The sequence below is a fragment of the Varroa jacobsoni genome, unplaced genomic scaffold (genome assembly GCF_002532875.2).
Source record: "Varroa jacobsoni isolate VJ856 unplaced genomic scaffold, vjacob_1.0 scaffold_277, whole genome shotgun sequence".
Taxonomy (NCBI): Eukaryota; Metazoa; Arthropoda; class Arachnida; order Mesostigmata; family Varroidae; genus Varroa; species Varroa jacobsoni.
This window is the reverse complement of record NW_019213179.1, coordinates 6,052-22,404: the sequence shown is the minus strand read 5'-3', so window position 1 is coordinate 22,404 and position 16,353 is coordinate 6,052. Positions and strand designations below refer to the sequence as shown.

At 44.5% G+C, this 16,353-nt stretch overlaps 1 protein-coding gene across 1 annotated transcript in view; it reads left to right on the top strand.

The window, feature by feature from the left end:
• The window catches only part of LOC111258940 (uncharacterized), a 140,768-nt gene extending 129,456 nt beyond the window's left edge, over positions 1-11,312 (top strand). Inside the window, exon 7 of the mRNA XM_086967658.1 lies at positions 10,961-11,312. The gene's annotated coding sequence lies outside the window, so the exon portion shown is untranslated. The remainder of the gene's footprint in view (positions 1-10,960) is intronic.
• Positions 11,313-16,353: the final 5,041 nt, after the last annotated feature.

Below are 16,353 nucleotides of genomic sequence, written 5' to 3'. Positions count from 1 at the left end.
AAGCAAGACTTTTCTTAATGTGTTCTACATGTTGGCGTCATAAGTTAACATAGTTTTGATTACTCCGTCGCCTGTCTATTCAATGTGGTCAGGCTCTGGATCTAAGCGTCCGTCTGTCGACACGTGTAGCCTTTAGCTCTATGCGTGCTTGCCCCCCTCCGAGGTCGATGGCTGGAACGTATGCGTCCCAAATGCCACGTCCCATACATTGAGAAAGCTAATGGATTTGCTAAGCACGAGTTGTTAATGGACAGCACGTATTTGTTTACGCTACGGTAAAAGAGGCTACCAGTTTCGAGCATTGCACAGCGTCGTTTTACTCACAGCATATATGGTAAATAGTACATGCGCGCGTGAAGCTGAGAAAGAGCGAAGTAAACCGATGAACACCTAGTTCGCCGTTACGTTTCACGCAGCTAGTTGTCTATAAAGGAGATATCTATCTCCGTGTACGCTTGTCTGTATATCTGTGGGTAGAACAGACCAATTAGCTAACGAAAACTATTTTTGTTTAGCTGCTAATTTCGGGCATCCGACTGCGAAAACAAGAGGCTACGGATCTTTCATTTCTGTTTGTATAAAGTCTATCTTTTTGCTTATAATTATGGAAAGTGTTTATAAATTTGTCATTATTTGTATACCGCAACAAAAATTAGCCGGCTAACCTTCGTCCATCTACGCGTGCGCTATCAGCTTATTTTCGCCTCCATTAATCTATGCTATTAGTTTACTAGAACCCCGGTAAGACAGAGGTCAGGGATTAAAGTCTCTGGTCTTCAAATGTGTACGGTTTGTATCAATAGAGTTGTTGTATGACAACTAGTAAAATCCGGGGTTTTGTTTTTATTTCTGTGTAGGAAAAAATGCAATCCATCCTGCATTGTTTCGGTATGTCGTACTTTACTTTAAATTTACAAAATACCTCAATGTTAAAGTTAGCTAATTCAGCCCGAGCCAGTGACATAGATATGCGTGTATAACATGCGGGAGATCAACAATGGAAATCTGATTTCCTTAGAACGAGTTCGGTTACGGCGTCGACAATAATATTAGATGGAACTACTACGCTGGATATACGCTTTCGAGCCTTATATTTGGCGTCGCCGTTAGACGGCTGGCTTACTCCCAGCACGAAACGAATTGTATCTGTATATCTACGCCCGGGTTCAAACGCTTAAATAGATAGTATCTAAGCGGCTGTTGTACGTAATTTGGTCCATGCATGCATAATAGCTATGGGGCAATTTCATTTCGGCTAAAGATCGGTGGATAAAGCGTAGTTCCTAGCCACGGCTGCGTGTATTAAAAGTATGCTTCACAATGATGTATTCTTGCTTCAAATAACCATAGCCATTTAGGATAAATAGAACTGATAATAACGAAGGTGTTAGCTTTTGTTGTAATGCTAGCTACGATTTAATATTTTAACACAAAACAGATACTTTTTTTCTTATATCACCTCCTAAAAACATCGAAGTTATATATAAACGTACGGTTTCCATGGCAACACGTTAAAAACGTATCTTTTAAGGCGCGATTTGTACAATCGTTTCGACGTAAGGAAATCTCAGGCCGTAACAAGGACCACTGGCAATTTCAACAAGAATTTGTTTTACTTAACGGTGGGTGTCTGCTACCGGCCTTGTCCGCCGGCCGATGTGTCAAACCAAGCCTTAGCCGCCATTCCCTGAAGCTGGATTCCGGGAGGATTAGGAAGTATCTCTACGCGAAACTGTACTCGGAAAGGTCGGGTCCAGCGGACCTGAGACGGGTAGCGAGTAGTTGGCGAGTCGTAGAATGTACGTTGGTGTGAGTCTCAGTAATATCCTTGAAGAGTGGCTAGGACACTTGCTTGCTTATGTCGGGCCATCTTGCCACAAAGACGAATCTTCCCCTGAGCTCTTAGACGGGAAATAAGGTTCGAAGTAAGATCAGATGGTGAACTGGACGCCGCTAATAAATAAGAGAAAAGCGGACGAAGCTTGTAACTAATGGGCCGCGGCTCAGCCGTTGTAGCGTCGTTGTTGCTGCCGTCCACCCTTCCACCATCTCAAATAGCACCAACGGCTGCCACTATTTACCCGGCGTTCTTTCGAGCGGCAAGGGCAAAGGTGGCGGCAGAGACGGCAGCATCAGCCCTAGAAGGAGCAGACATTGGGGGCCTAGAAGAGCTAGATTCAGCTAGCATTGCAGCTCTGGCAACTTTTACATACAGTCTCCCTTAGTTGGCGGCCGGCCCGTCCATTCGTTCGTTTTTCATAAACTCTCACGGATCTTCTTACCTTCCTCGTCGCACCGCTACTATTACAACGGCAGCTGTGGGGTTGTATACTACGTAAAGGCTGCAGATGGTCAGAGTGAGAGAAACAGAGCTCACGATCAATGTACACATGCACGAAGAAGCATTCCCACTTAGACGATCCAAAACACTCCCCTGGACCATTTACCAACACGCCAACCTTGTGTAAACACATGCAAACACACACACACACGCACACATTTATATGTGCGTACATGGATATCCGTACGAATTTATATTTATATAGGGCTTAACGCTTAAGAAAGTAGGCGAGTGGCTTAAATTTCAGCCAGAGTTTAGCATAAGTTGTATAAGCTTGTTTGTACTGTAATACTAATGCTAGCAGTGGCCCGAGTTGCGGGTCGTGCCGTATCTTTGTAATTTTCTTGCAGCCGATCTTTTTTTCTCTTCCTATATCTTGCGCGCAAGTGGGATGCTGTGAAGACAGTGGGGATACTCAGTTTTTCCTGCGGTACTTGCGTTGTGTAAATAGCGATAATTGTTGTTCTTGTGAAAGGGCCGCTAAGTGACCGACGGGTTCAACCAACGATAGCAGGCTGCAGTGCGATTTAGAATTTTGTTTCAAAAGAAAAACTGAGTCCTTGTTTGTTGGCGGTCATAGAAACCGGCTGATAGTCACCTATGGACCAGCTGACCTTACTTGCAGACTGGCGCCTGATGCGATGGGCCGGAACACCGCGTTGGTGTGAGCTCGGGTGGTTGGGGAAGAATGCGCCGCCGGCAGCTAAATGCGACCTTTATTCTTGCGGCAACGGCTGCTGCTGCTCTTGCAGAGGCTACGACCATCATCACGGCAAAAACACCTCGTGCAGAGATAGCAGGGGGACAACGGCTGCGTCGACAACAACACCAACAACAGCAGATTACTCTCAGGGGGACCCCCTACAACCCTCCTACACCTTGTAACCGCTCATCATAATCGTCGCGGGGTGAGCTGAAGCAACGTTGATGTACCTGCCTACTACGTCGGCCTGAGACCTTGCTCGAATCCGGGTCAGCTTTATAAATGAGCAAATGGGTTAAAACTAACCCCGTATTTATTTCCCTCACAGGCACTTACTAAGCTTCTAGTTTTTACCTTCCTACTTCTTGTTCTTTGCCTTCGAGTCCCAGCATGACCCTTATTACATTTATGAAGTGAGCAAACGCATCGCGGCGAAGCCCTTTTCTGTTGGTCAGACGTTTGCTCGGCTGGATACTAGCTGATTCAGGAGACCAACTGTGCGCGCATATGTAGCGCCGTTCATTTTTTCGTCATATCAATGTTATTACCCACACGCAGCGCTGAACTACTTGCTTCCTGTATACTGTACGCAATAATTTAATGAATGAGTGCTTACCGTGCGCCAGAAGCTGCACTCCTTCGAACGTGTGGCAATACTCGCTCTGTAGAACGTGCTGTGTTGGACTCGACGGAAGAGTCTGCAGCCGACTGTCAATCAAATATATCATTCGTGTAAGTCGTTGCACTTTTATAATATAACGGGCTACAGTTCCTGGATAAATACGTCGATTTTTAAATAATAGTGGCTAATCTAGATTCATCTGAAGTCAAGTGTCAGCAAGACTTGAGTCATCACAATTGGCAATCACTTATTACCGATAATTTCCAAACTACGTCTTATTAAAAAAATCTTGCCTTTCCTTTAACGTACTGAATCTTGCTGGGACACCTATCCATCGTTCATACAATGCCGCGCATGTTTATTTTTTTTTTCTCTGTTACCGCCTTAAACTGAGCCCTGCCTCTTTATTTCGTTCGGCCGGCGAAACGAACTGCCAAGACGGGATGTTTAGCCAAGTTGTCAACCCGAAATGCTTCACCCTGAATCAGCCACCGCTGGATTAGGCTATTATCGGCACTGTGCGATAGTTTCTACTGTAGCAGTCTAGCTAACCTGGTAGGTGGGTCGTCGGAATTCGGTTAGGGATGGATGATCGATCAAACCCATTCCAGGACAGATTTGAAAAATTGAGAAAAGAGGGCCATTCTGTGCTAGGGAAGTATCTTGATAGTGTTTATAAGGCACGCTTGCTTAGTCGCTTATTCCGGCCAAGTTGGCCAGTTCTCCAACCAAAGGGAAGGCAAGTTCACGTGCGGTCAGCGTGACTTCGTAATGATAGCGCCAACAGTACCGGCGCAGCAGACGTGGCGGACGTTGTGTTGGTGGGGTGTGGAACCGATGAGGCTCACTGGTGTGGCGTGCAACAAGCCTTTAGACCGGACCTGACAAGGTAGCAAAAATCGGCCGACGATCCTAAATCGATCAGATAAAAATCGATCAGGAATAAGCGTGAGGTGACGTCATGAACTTTCCAACCAGCTTACCCCAAATCATAACCTGGGCTGCTACTACTCGTTGTATCATCGAAGTCGCGCGTATCGCCACAGCAACGTCAGGACAGGAGAAACCAGGTAATAACCGCTAACGGCGCCTGCATAGTCGTATTGGGCCGGACGCACCAGTGACGCAAAACTAATTACAATATCTGCCATGAAGCTATTGCGCCGCGCGTATATAAGCCTACAAAATGCGTGGTTTACATTTTCAGACCAATTTGTGTGGGCTTTTTTAGACAAGTTTGTATCTTTATTGTTCGATAAGTGATACAATGGGAAAGAGTATAAAAAGTTGGCGGTGTAATTTTTGACCTACTCGTTGTTGTTGCACTTAAAAAGAAAGAAAAAAAGAATTCAGATATGCACATTCGTAATTATATCTACCGTAATTAAATCTATCTAGCATTGCACACCAAAAAAATTTAGATTTCCGATATATATGTATATATATATATGCACTGAAAGTCTGCAGGCAACTAATTTGGATAATGTAAGGCATGATTTTGATAATGGTGACATTCTTCATTTCAACATCTGCCATTACTACTTTATGTTGGAGTTCTAGTTGTAGGAATTGCTCAAAAGAAAAACTGTTCAGCTAGTTTCCATCCGCAACTCTAGGATTTGCCTCAAAGGGATCACCAAGACTTAGTCACCTGAGCTGCCAGGACCATATTCGACGCAAGCTGCAATCGGACCCAATTTCGGCAGAGCATTTCCTTTAAAGGCGGCTTTAGGCGATGCGCCACGTATGCAGTCTGCAACTCGTCTGTATTTCGCGACACCCCACTTGTGGGTTTAAACAACCTCCATTAAGGTCTTCAATAGCCACCGTATAGTTGGACACTAAAATTTCAATATGATACTACGCCGTAGGCCGGACTTATATCCGACATCATACGCATGCGTTTCAAGCCACGTGCAGAGCAAGAGGTGACATGACTCAGATATATAAGCTATAGTAGAAATAGCTTAAAACGCTAATAATATATGATGCAAATCAAATGCTTATTGTCATCGGGTGTGTTAAACGACGAACAGTATAGTTTAACAACAAATGCCGTTTTATACCAGGCACAGATTATTGTGTAGCATACTATGAGAGTGTCTAACAACCCATCTGTAGACCCCCGTCGCCAGAGTGTGGGGTCGTGACTCATTATGAATGTTCAGGCGTTTATATTTGGCTTAGCCGAAGCCAAGGATCGTCTTCCGTTGTGTTACGTCAGCGGCAGCCTAATCGCAACAACGTAATCACCGCACGTCCCACATATTCAAAGTTGATTTCTGGTGGCGCTTATTCCAGTTTCTGAGCCCTGCTTAGAATTCTTCTGCAGCTCTGTTAAACGTCGATGAGGGTAGCGACTGGTCCTCTCTGTGGCCGCAGCCGTCGCCACATGCTAACGTACACGAATCCTATTTGGCGATAAGGCGGAGTCGTCCTGTATATTGGCAGCGTAGATGGCTGCAACAACTGAAAGAAGGACGAAGCCAGCCATGAAAAAGAAGGTGTGGTAGTCTTCAATTGAATTTCATCCTAACTGCCAGCCATCCAGCCGCCGGCAGCGGAAGAGGCAGCAAAAGTAGGGTCTTATTGGAGGTGCGTTCTTTAAATCGAGCAGATATCGTGCCTCCTGCCGATATATCGCGCCTTGAAATGGCTCAAAAGAGGCAACTTTTCTACCACTTCTTGCTTAGTTCGGCGACTTACAGTGTCACTGGTGCAAGAAGTGGGCACACATTTTCCTACAACAACGGGACGCAGGAGAGCTAGGTACCGCAGCGTCTGCTGCAATATGCTGACGCACGCACACCGAAGACTATATAGGCAGGGCCTGCCTGCTGCTATTCCACAGTTGCCCATCTCTCCATTTCTTGGACCATTTCTTAAAGCGGCCGTTCCACCAGCTCCGGTCGCCTGCAAGAGGCCCTTGCAATCTGCTTCTAAGCTTACAACTCGTCTGACTCCCAGGCGGGTCCGAACAACCACTGCATCACTAACTAACGAAAAACGAAGTGCCATCGCTGAGGTTCCTTTTCACTTCCGATTGCTAGACCTTTCGTAGAGCCCTTTCGCCGAGTCTGGTGTTTCTATGCTCACATCTATCGTGGACATAGAGAGGCTGACGTACACAACCGCAGACAGAAGCCTGCGATTTTGTGCGAGAGCATCAGTACTTCTACAGTCTTGGAAGCAGCACATTCACTCCTGTGCTGGGCGGGCAAGTATGTTTTGGCTGTAAAGTAGTTTAACGGATCATGACCAGAGGCACAATGAGTCAGCTGACCTTTCTGTCGGCGCGGCCATCCTCACTCACAACCAAATCTCTTCATGTCATATTAATGTTAGACTGACCTACTCCGGCTGTTATCGTTTCTAGTGATACAATAATACGAACGGGCGAAAAGGTGTACAGGGATGTTGTGTAGAGGGTATACTCACGTCGCTACCGAAGCCGCATCGGATCAGAATGCTCGCTAACTGGCTGACCGACAGGGTTACGGCAGCAGAAAGACAGGAAAAGCTTTCAGACTTTTGCCTAAGGAGAATAGAAAGTTTCTTGCACGCAGTAATCTGCCTCGTAACGCCCACTATTTTGACGCCGCCAGCGAAATAGGGCAGTGACTGAGGCTGCTGGATATCTTGATGCGCTGACGCTTTCTCAGAAAAAGCGGAGAGGCAGTGCGAAGTAGATCTGGTCGGAGTCGCTCTACTTTTTGGGATCTGCTGCTTGGTCAGCCCTGTCAAATGCGGGCCTTGCCTAAGTTTCCAGATATCTTTCTCTATGACCAACTAAAAGTGGAGCCCACACTGCGTAGCATAACTACCTACCATACGCAGAGAAGCTACATAAACGCCAAGGCGACCGTGCGAAAATGCTACGCCGACTAAAGCTGTTTGACTGTCGGAGTAGTTTCAACGGCTATTGTTAGCGTGGCGGCTGTTGTTACAGCAATATTTCTTTGAAGAACCTACGCCATTGAGGTGTGCGATTCAAACGAACTGGGCGTCGTCCAGCTGAAAAAGGTTTCGAGCGCAGCAGAATCGAGCCGTTTATCTATTGTCCAAATTGCAAAGCAACAAACTGCGGTGGCTGAATATTACCAGTGAGGCGATGTGTTTGGGAAGAAGCACAGTTACCGCCATCGGCCGCACGACCACAAACCACCCACTCGGCTCACTCGCCGTGGACGTTCGTCACTCGTTGCGACCGGCGAGCAACAATTGAAGCAATTCTGTTTTCAGTTTATAATTCAACTACTGAATCTACGCTACTATAAAGTGCTACCTGATCTAAGCTGAGCCTTGTGATACTGCTACTGCCGGCGGGCGTGCATCAGCTTAACAAATTAGTCCACTCGTAGAAGGCAACTCTGCCTCTACAGAACGTCGCGCCCCTCACTAGCTAGCATAGTCTTGAATGGTCACTGTGCGACTGGCCTCTAATGAGACTACAAGTACAGGTCAGAAGTGAAATACCAGCCATTCTTAACAGCCCCCAACCGTCGCCTTGCGTAACGAATCGGCTCATATGCGTTAGTCGAAGGAAGAAGCCTAACCAGCCATTCAGTTTTCCAGACAGGCCAACTATCCGTCGGTGCCACTGTTGTTGCCGCACTTCGTGCCCAGGACGCTAAGATTCTTCTACAGCCCGCCTCTAGTTCGCCATGCTGTCAAATCTATTTCGCCAAGTTGAGCACGCTGCCATACAGTAGGTGCAGCATCGAACACCGCTGTCGCCTCGCGCCCGACAGTTCACCCTTTTTAAAGTGTGCGACAGAGACAACTCGATATAGCAATTCGACAACCGGTAGAGGCGTGCTCTGTGTGTAATGTGCGCGTATTGAGCACTACGTTCAACATGCGCGTAGTCGAAAGAGTTTACGGTTGCTACCTTCCAACCGGGCGGCCGGCAAAGTTCTCTTTCGTGACGATGGAGTTGTTCGTGCAGGGGTAATATTTATCCTCAACGAAATTGTCCCTTTTACTGAAGCTAAGGAGATGGTAACGGGCGTCACTTACCGAAGGGGGCTGAGAAAGAGACACTTGGCGGGAGATGAGGAGTATGTGGGTCAAAGAAGGAGAAATTAGGCGTCTCCCAAGCGGAGGAATACGACGGATATGAAGGCGCTGTCACCGTCTTCTTCATCGTTTTCTGTAGACCCGACGCTTATACTCCCTCACCCATCGCCCCGACTAAGCCTGTTCCTTTCCTCGTCATTTCAAGGGAAGCTACGAAAAGATACTTTCAGCGTCTACACAAATGCTAGACGGCCATCAGCGGGGTAGAAGGGGAAAAAATCGGGATAATAGGGGCAACGTAGGCAGTGTGCAGCTAAATAGTAACAATCAGCCGGGTTGACATGCGATCGATTCTTAAGGTATTATCCCGCCTGAATCATGATATTATTTCTTGTCCGTCAGTTTCTGCCATCGTTAGAGTTAAAATCCAGCAAAGCCTCCACACCGTTATGGGCATCCCTGCACTCATCGCCCCCGCCACGTGTTTGGCTGCTCGAGGTCGCTACGAATTTCGTTCATTATAACGACACAGCAGCTAAGACCACGGCGGCACCCATACTTACTATCACCGCCAATGCGTGACACATTAGCCTCTAAGCAGCGCTCTTAGGAACTTCGAAAACAGAATCGGTAAGAGGAACCCAGCGTATGTTCGTTCATTTAGACTTCAAAAAACCTCGTCTTTCTTAAGACTGTGTGTGTATAATATCGGTTGGTCGAGCTGGATGGAAACTTGCCTCAGTACAGGGTACAGGCCCAACCTAAAGATGCCCGACTAGCTGGTAAGCAGGATGGTAGACTTGTTGATCGGCCCAATTGCAGGAAAGATTGCCAAATCCTTGATTAATTCTCCTACTCGTTGACCTTCCTGAGCGCCCGCTAACCGGCAGCGTCAGCCGGCGACAACCTGTCCTCCGAGCACACATGCTTGCTTTGGCTCCCTCACTGCCTCTATGTGTACTTTTCCCTTCTTGTATGCTTTCTCTCTAGTTTTTCTCTCGGTGTTGCATTTTTTCTGAATCCCTTGACTAGTACGGTGGCCTGCACCAACCGGCAGACCCACATCGTCCACCAGTGTCGCTGCTCCTGATTCGTGTGCAAGTGGTAAAGAAGGCGTAAGAAGGAGAACTCGAGTCGCATGAGGTGTTTTTTTCTATTGCCAAATCAGGTCCTTGAAACCGGATCACTGCCTCTGCTTGGGCGGTTGACCTCACCGCGTATCCATTCATTCCTTTCTTGAATATAAGAGACAGAACGCATAGATATAGAGCTGTTCCCGAAATTTCCAATACTAAAGGTAAGAATTACTAGTAGAGCTGGCTTGACTACATAGGCTAGCCCTGTGGTGTACCACAACACGTCGTCTTTATTCGTTGTAGGGGTCGACAAAGGAAGAATTGCAGATGCGAAGGGGAAATTCATAAAACAATAATTATAGCAAAAATTGTTTCTCCGGTTTTATGTAGCATTGTTTCGCAATGTAATAAAGAAAACATTAATCGTGTGCGTAAAAAATCTTGGCAATAAATTATCATAGGAGTCTATCCAGGATGATATCATGTTCCAAGCAGTCTGTGTTAATTTTCTCGCAGTAACTTTTGCCATCGAAGCTAGCTTGATCGTACATGTGGCTGTCGAAGTAAAAGTGTTAGATTGATCAAAAAGTAAGTAAATATTCTGTTTTATTTTTCAAAAGATTGCTTTCTATAGGTTCGTTTTAACGTAAATGTTTTTAGTGAAAGGTACATCTTCGATACTTATGTCAATGTCAAAACATCATCGAAACAGTCTGATTATTTTCGCTGTATACGACGTAGAGCTTTTTAAAAGTGGTTTACTCAATTCAAAGATGGGATTTTAAACCTGCAGGATGCAGCAGGCGCCCGTCAGCCATCCGAGGACCATGGGTCAAAACCAACTCGTGGATTCGTAGAGAAAATAAACTGCGTTCATGCAATTAATATCAGCAAATAACATCACGAATCTTCACCCTGTGGCATTTTCAATAGAGCTAGAATCCCAGGTGCCCCAGAAACTGAATGCGGAACACAAGAACGTACGGCCTTTCGTTACCATCCAACGTTTCATCCTGTATCAATTAGCAGCCCGCCATATTGACAAGTATTTATACAGGATAGGTATGAGAGACGACGGCTAGTATTTTGACGTTAACATAAAGCAAATGAACGGATTCATGGCTCTGGGAGACATATTTAAGCCTACAGTGAAGTTAAATCATCAACTAAAACATAACATGGCTCCCGTTTTTTTTCAGTCAATTTTTCCTTCTTGAAGGGTTTTACACACTGGAAAGTGGGTAAGAAGAGCAAAGTGATTGACAAAAATATGGATATAGCCTAAGTGCCTCGAAAAGACGAGGCTGTGGAACAAGAAAGGCACAGTAAACACAGCAAAGCCATCGTTCTCCACGACGATGCCGGACCATACGTAATAAAGGTTTCCACCGTGTTACCAATGAATTACGAATTAATGCTTTCTATTACTGGATAATGAAATTTGTATCAATATATTTAGCAATGAAGAAAACCTAGAAAATCAGCTAGACGAGTTCTTCAAAGTATTGGCTGAGAATTAGAAGAAGTGCTGATGAATATATAAATAAACAAACCGATTTATTCTTAGAATTGGAGTGAACTATTGTGTTTTTATTAGATAAAAAACCGCCGTTACTCTTTATAGGAGCATATAAAAATAAGGGCAAGAATAACAGCTTAAGTTTAGTCACCGCTTGATCCAAATTCTACGGGCATCGACATCATGATCATTCACAATAAAAGTTAAAGCTTCAACTAAAAACATAATTTTATCTATGTCTGGACAGCTATGTGTGTTGAATTCAAGGAGATTAAGTGGCATCAATACGCTCGTGTTCCTTCAGGGGATTATATCTCTGTAGAACGTTAGCAATGCAAAGCAGAGCGCTAGTAGAAAGGCTCCGAAGTCACAGGCTAGAAAAGCAATATTAAACATATCAATAAGGCGTAAGCACCAGCAATACCATACTGTATTGAACTTTATGCATGTATATATAATCTTAAAACATAAAGCGGATGGCTGTGAAGCTCTCGTTCTTGCCAGGTAACAACAAGGCTAAGCCAATTAGTTACGTTTTGTTAACAACAGTCGGGCCGCTAACGATATGGTCGAAACCGCGAAAGAATTGATCGATCGCCCGGCCTGTTGGGGACAGCATCTGCTGAAGGGGTGAAGAGCACGAGCGGCATACGAAGGAACGATAGTGGTCAGCAGACCAAGTTGTGAGGCGGGACATACACGTTTATACACTTGCTACCAGTGCTCCGAGCTTGGTTCGATTTGAAGATTGATGCAAAAAAGACATGTTAAAGTTTCAAAGCAAAGCTGTAAAAACCTTTTTCTCAAACTGGCCCGAAATTTTTTCAGTGTTATACGAGGGGCTATGGCAGAACGATTGAAGTTCGTGAGTGCCAAGCGGTCTTTGCCAAATGAGCTATGTGTGAAACTCGAGTTTAAAATGCTCTTACATAGATTTTAAATAGCGGCAAGATAAGTTCTAAGATAGGAGCTAAGGTAGAATATCTATGTAGATCGTATGTGGAGTTTATTGGAGCGACTAGAAACTGTATGCCAAAGAAGAATGGTACCATTATGAAAGAGCACTAGGTGACGCTAGTGTTCTCTGAGCCAAGCCGTACTCCTGCGAAATATCAGCCTCAGTATATTAATCATACTGGATAACTAGCAAGTTCTAAGTGGGCGGCGGTAATACGTGTGTTGCGGCAGAGATGGGAGAATCTTCCAATGTCGACAAAGACATACTATGTACCAGCCCGAGGGGATCACGACCGATCCTGTTAAAATCATCAGAGGCCTTGGAACTTACGATCGGAGCCACCAGGACGTAAACCAAACGATATGCCAACTGAATGCGTGCAGAAGGCCACCGAAGTGCGTCTCCTTCTACTCTGTCAGTAACGGATTTGCCAATCTGTCATTGGAGAAAAATGAGCATATGCCCTATTGGATAGGGCGAACGGTTGCAATCGCTATGCCGCTATGACAACACGATGTTCAGAACAATAGAAGTATAGTAGTGTGGTACTATACTGCTACGGAAACTGTATTTGAAGTTTACTGAGAGAAATGAGTCCCTGCATTTCGTGTTTATTGTTTTATAAGGAGACTGATAAACTACGGAGAGGAAAATGAAACAAGCTAAGGTACGATTGCAACACGGTGGTGGCAAATATTGAGGAAAAGATTGGATCAGATCTAGTTTCTCACAAGAGGATGGCAATACAACACATTTTAAATGTTTGATTTGATTATCGTGATATCGACTACCACACAGGATCATATGACCACGATACTACTGCAATACGAGTGATTTCATGTCGCATAAAAACCCCCAGCCTGATTGGGACGCTCGCCCCAGTGCTTAGTGACGGGTGTCTCAACTAGCCCTAACGTCATCCTCTAAACAGATCTTAATCGTAAAACCGATATGAAGCGCATGAGTATGCATGTCACTGCAAAAAAACACGCGGTTTGGGTGATATTGACTACACACTGAAATAACAATATATTAATATACTACAAAAGGTGACCGTCGAGTTCTTTTGCTGGTGTTGGCGTAATCATTATTAAAATAGTGTTGCAAGGAGTAAAGAAGGATTTACACGGGCCGGGGACGAGGGGTAGGCCTGGGTCGTTATCGCTGCCTCCTGCTAAGCTGGCTGCCGCTGTCCGGTCGCTGCCCCTAGAAACGGAGTGCATTACAGCTTCGCTTCAGCATCATAAAGCGAGCGAACAGAATGTGGTTAAAATGACTATCGCACTTACTGACCCTGAGCCAGTCAGCAGGCGAGACTAATCTTATTCATATTCTGCTCCCTTAAATGGGTATGGCAGAAGCTTTAAATGAATCGAACGAACGAAAAGATCTGCCTACTCGAAAGTTCGGGAAGCTAGCTAACACTAAGTATGTAGGAGTACGTGAAGGGATCGCTTGGATGGAGAGCAGGGCACGTCGCCGTAAGATACCGCTGGAAACGGAGCAGCCAGAGAATGATGAAAGGGAATAAGCAAAATAAGGTAGGAAGTGTAGGCACATTGGGAAGCGAGGAGCAAGAATAAACAGTAGTTGTAAAATATCCAAAGCAAATGAAAGACTTATATGCCAATATACTTTACATACATACACAATGTTACTCATATAGTACGCATCTTCTATGGGACATATTGTGTATACAAGTGATTGTCATGCTTATTATTTACTAATATGAACCAAGTGAGGGGAGACACACTTACGCCCATATAAATATGTACCATACAGTGCAGCAAAGCAAACAATGAGCCCACAGTAAATCGCACTTAAAAAAAGAATGCACCTAAAGACGATCGTTATTTTGTCTACTGGTGCTCCTATTGCGAGCTAATGGGGCCTGTTGATACCTGAATATTAATAATAGTATATTTTATTAACAAATTTGCAAGTGCAATACTATATCAGGTGGAAATAGAAAGCGAAGATTTTCTTGTCCGAGTCCCCTGTCCACTACATCTCATAGATGGTAGTGTTACAATATTAGTAATAGCAGTTAAGTAGCTGATTTTTATAAACAATACTGGAATTATTTCGCCTTCCATTAAGTCGTTTACTAAACTAAGTCTACGATACGAGTTATGCCACCTGATTGGCTTTGGATATTGAATTTTATCGATAGGGGGAAATATGAAAAAATTCATTACATGGTCCTGCCTATTCTAAATCAGTTGCCAAGTTAGGTTAAATATAGCAGTTCGTTCTGACTGTATTATAATCTCAGAGTAGGTCATTCCGGTTCTGAAGGAGCATTGCCACTTAACCGGTTAAGATAGATTCAGATATTACATTATATGAGAGCAAAACTTTTTGCTAACTTTAAGTTATTTAATTGTTTAAGGCAGCAGAGTCTTAGATTAGAAGGTGCCTGTACCTTGTCCTTGTGAATTCCAGAGACAGTTTAGGTATGGTTCCTATTATGGCATTAACGTATGCACTTAATGTAAAGCATGAGATAATCAGAACTACTATTATGACTTTTTTACGCTACCTGATAACAACCTTATGCGATCTTGTGATATAACACTATCTTGATACTGTTGAGTCTACCCCCCCCCCCCCCCCGCAGCAATGCCCGCGTGTCTTTGTCGCCGATGGGAAGCTCGCCGCTATAAAAATGCTTTAAGGCCCAAAAGGTAAAGTGTGGTACTAAGCTAAACACCCGAAGCAACTGAGCTGCGTTTATGCTACGCGTGCCTTAGCAATATAACTGAGGGTACCGGTGAGATTAAAAGACCCCTTGAATCATGTGCAAAGTACAAGACGTTTATCATGTGTTTCTTCTCATGTGACAATAATGCACAAGCAATTGAAAGAAATAAACGTGGACTACTATGCTATGAATTAAAATATATATATACGTGTTTTCTTTTGGTACAAACGTTAAAACCTATGTATGCCAAAAACTCGTTAAGTTGGTAAGACTATCTAGGGACAATAGAAACCAGCTGTAAGTATGTAATGAGCCAATGTCGAGAAGTATTATTGAGCTATGTTTGGCTCAACTTATGAAATGATGTACTTTAATAAATAGCTGAGCTTCGGGTACGGATGTAGAATGTCGATGCAGCATGTCAGACACCCGTCCTAATAGTCCCGATGCTTGTTTTGTCCCACATAAAAAACTCCCCTAGGGAAAACGTGAAATATAGCATGCTTCAGTACAATAATACCATGTATTCCTCGTAATCAGAACTTTGGTACTGAGGAATTGAATAAATAACGGGAAATAGGCCGGTCCTTGTTCCCATTTTTAGGTTCCCTCCCAGCATTTGACTGAGCAGCTGACTACCAGCAAACAAGACAAGCTTTCCTGTAGTAACAACGAGTGCAACAGAAGAGCTTGTCTCATCCTTCCTTTGTCCAAAGGCCCATTTCGTGCAGGTGTAATCGTAGGGAGTACGAAAAGATGGAAATCTCTGGCAGAATGACGACGGTGGTTACGGCCAGATAACAGGAAGTTCAATAGTCAGGACAGCGGCGACAACGACACAACCAGGGAAAACCAGCATATTATAGAAAAGGACCGGTCTAAGACGCGGACAACAACGCCGGCCCCGGTAATGATTCGCATAATGCTTAGGTTGCTTTTACTATTGCTCTTAATGGCGACGATGTTTGTCAATGCTAAATAAAATGGAGACAATATCGGTTGAGACAGCGACAACAACAAACAACAACGCTATATCCGAGGCCATGACAAAAAGATTCATAAACACATAAAAAACACAAGACAGCCTAATAGAAACAGGGCAAGAAGATACCTGAGTTTATCGTTCCTTACACGATGCAAGCACATACAGACGTTAGCATTAGAGCGTCGGAGGCATAGTTTTGACGATGCGTCTTTAAAGGCTAAAAGACTTAGAATGCTTAGAGCTTAACAAGGCTATTAAATGGACGTACAGCATATGCCGCTAACTCGCAATACTCGTAGGAAGCGCGCAATTAGTAGAGCTATTTGATGCGCGTGAAAGGTTGCGCCAGAAAGACATTTATAGTATGTAGGTACCTCTGTTCGATTAACGTCAATTGGCCACCGTTCCTGGGAAACAGTTTGCCCC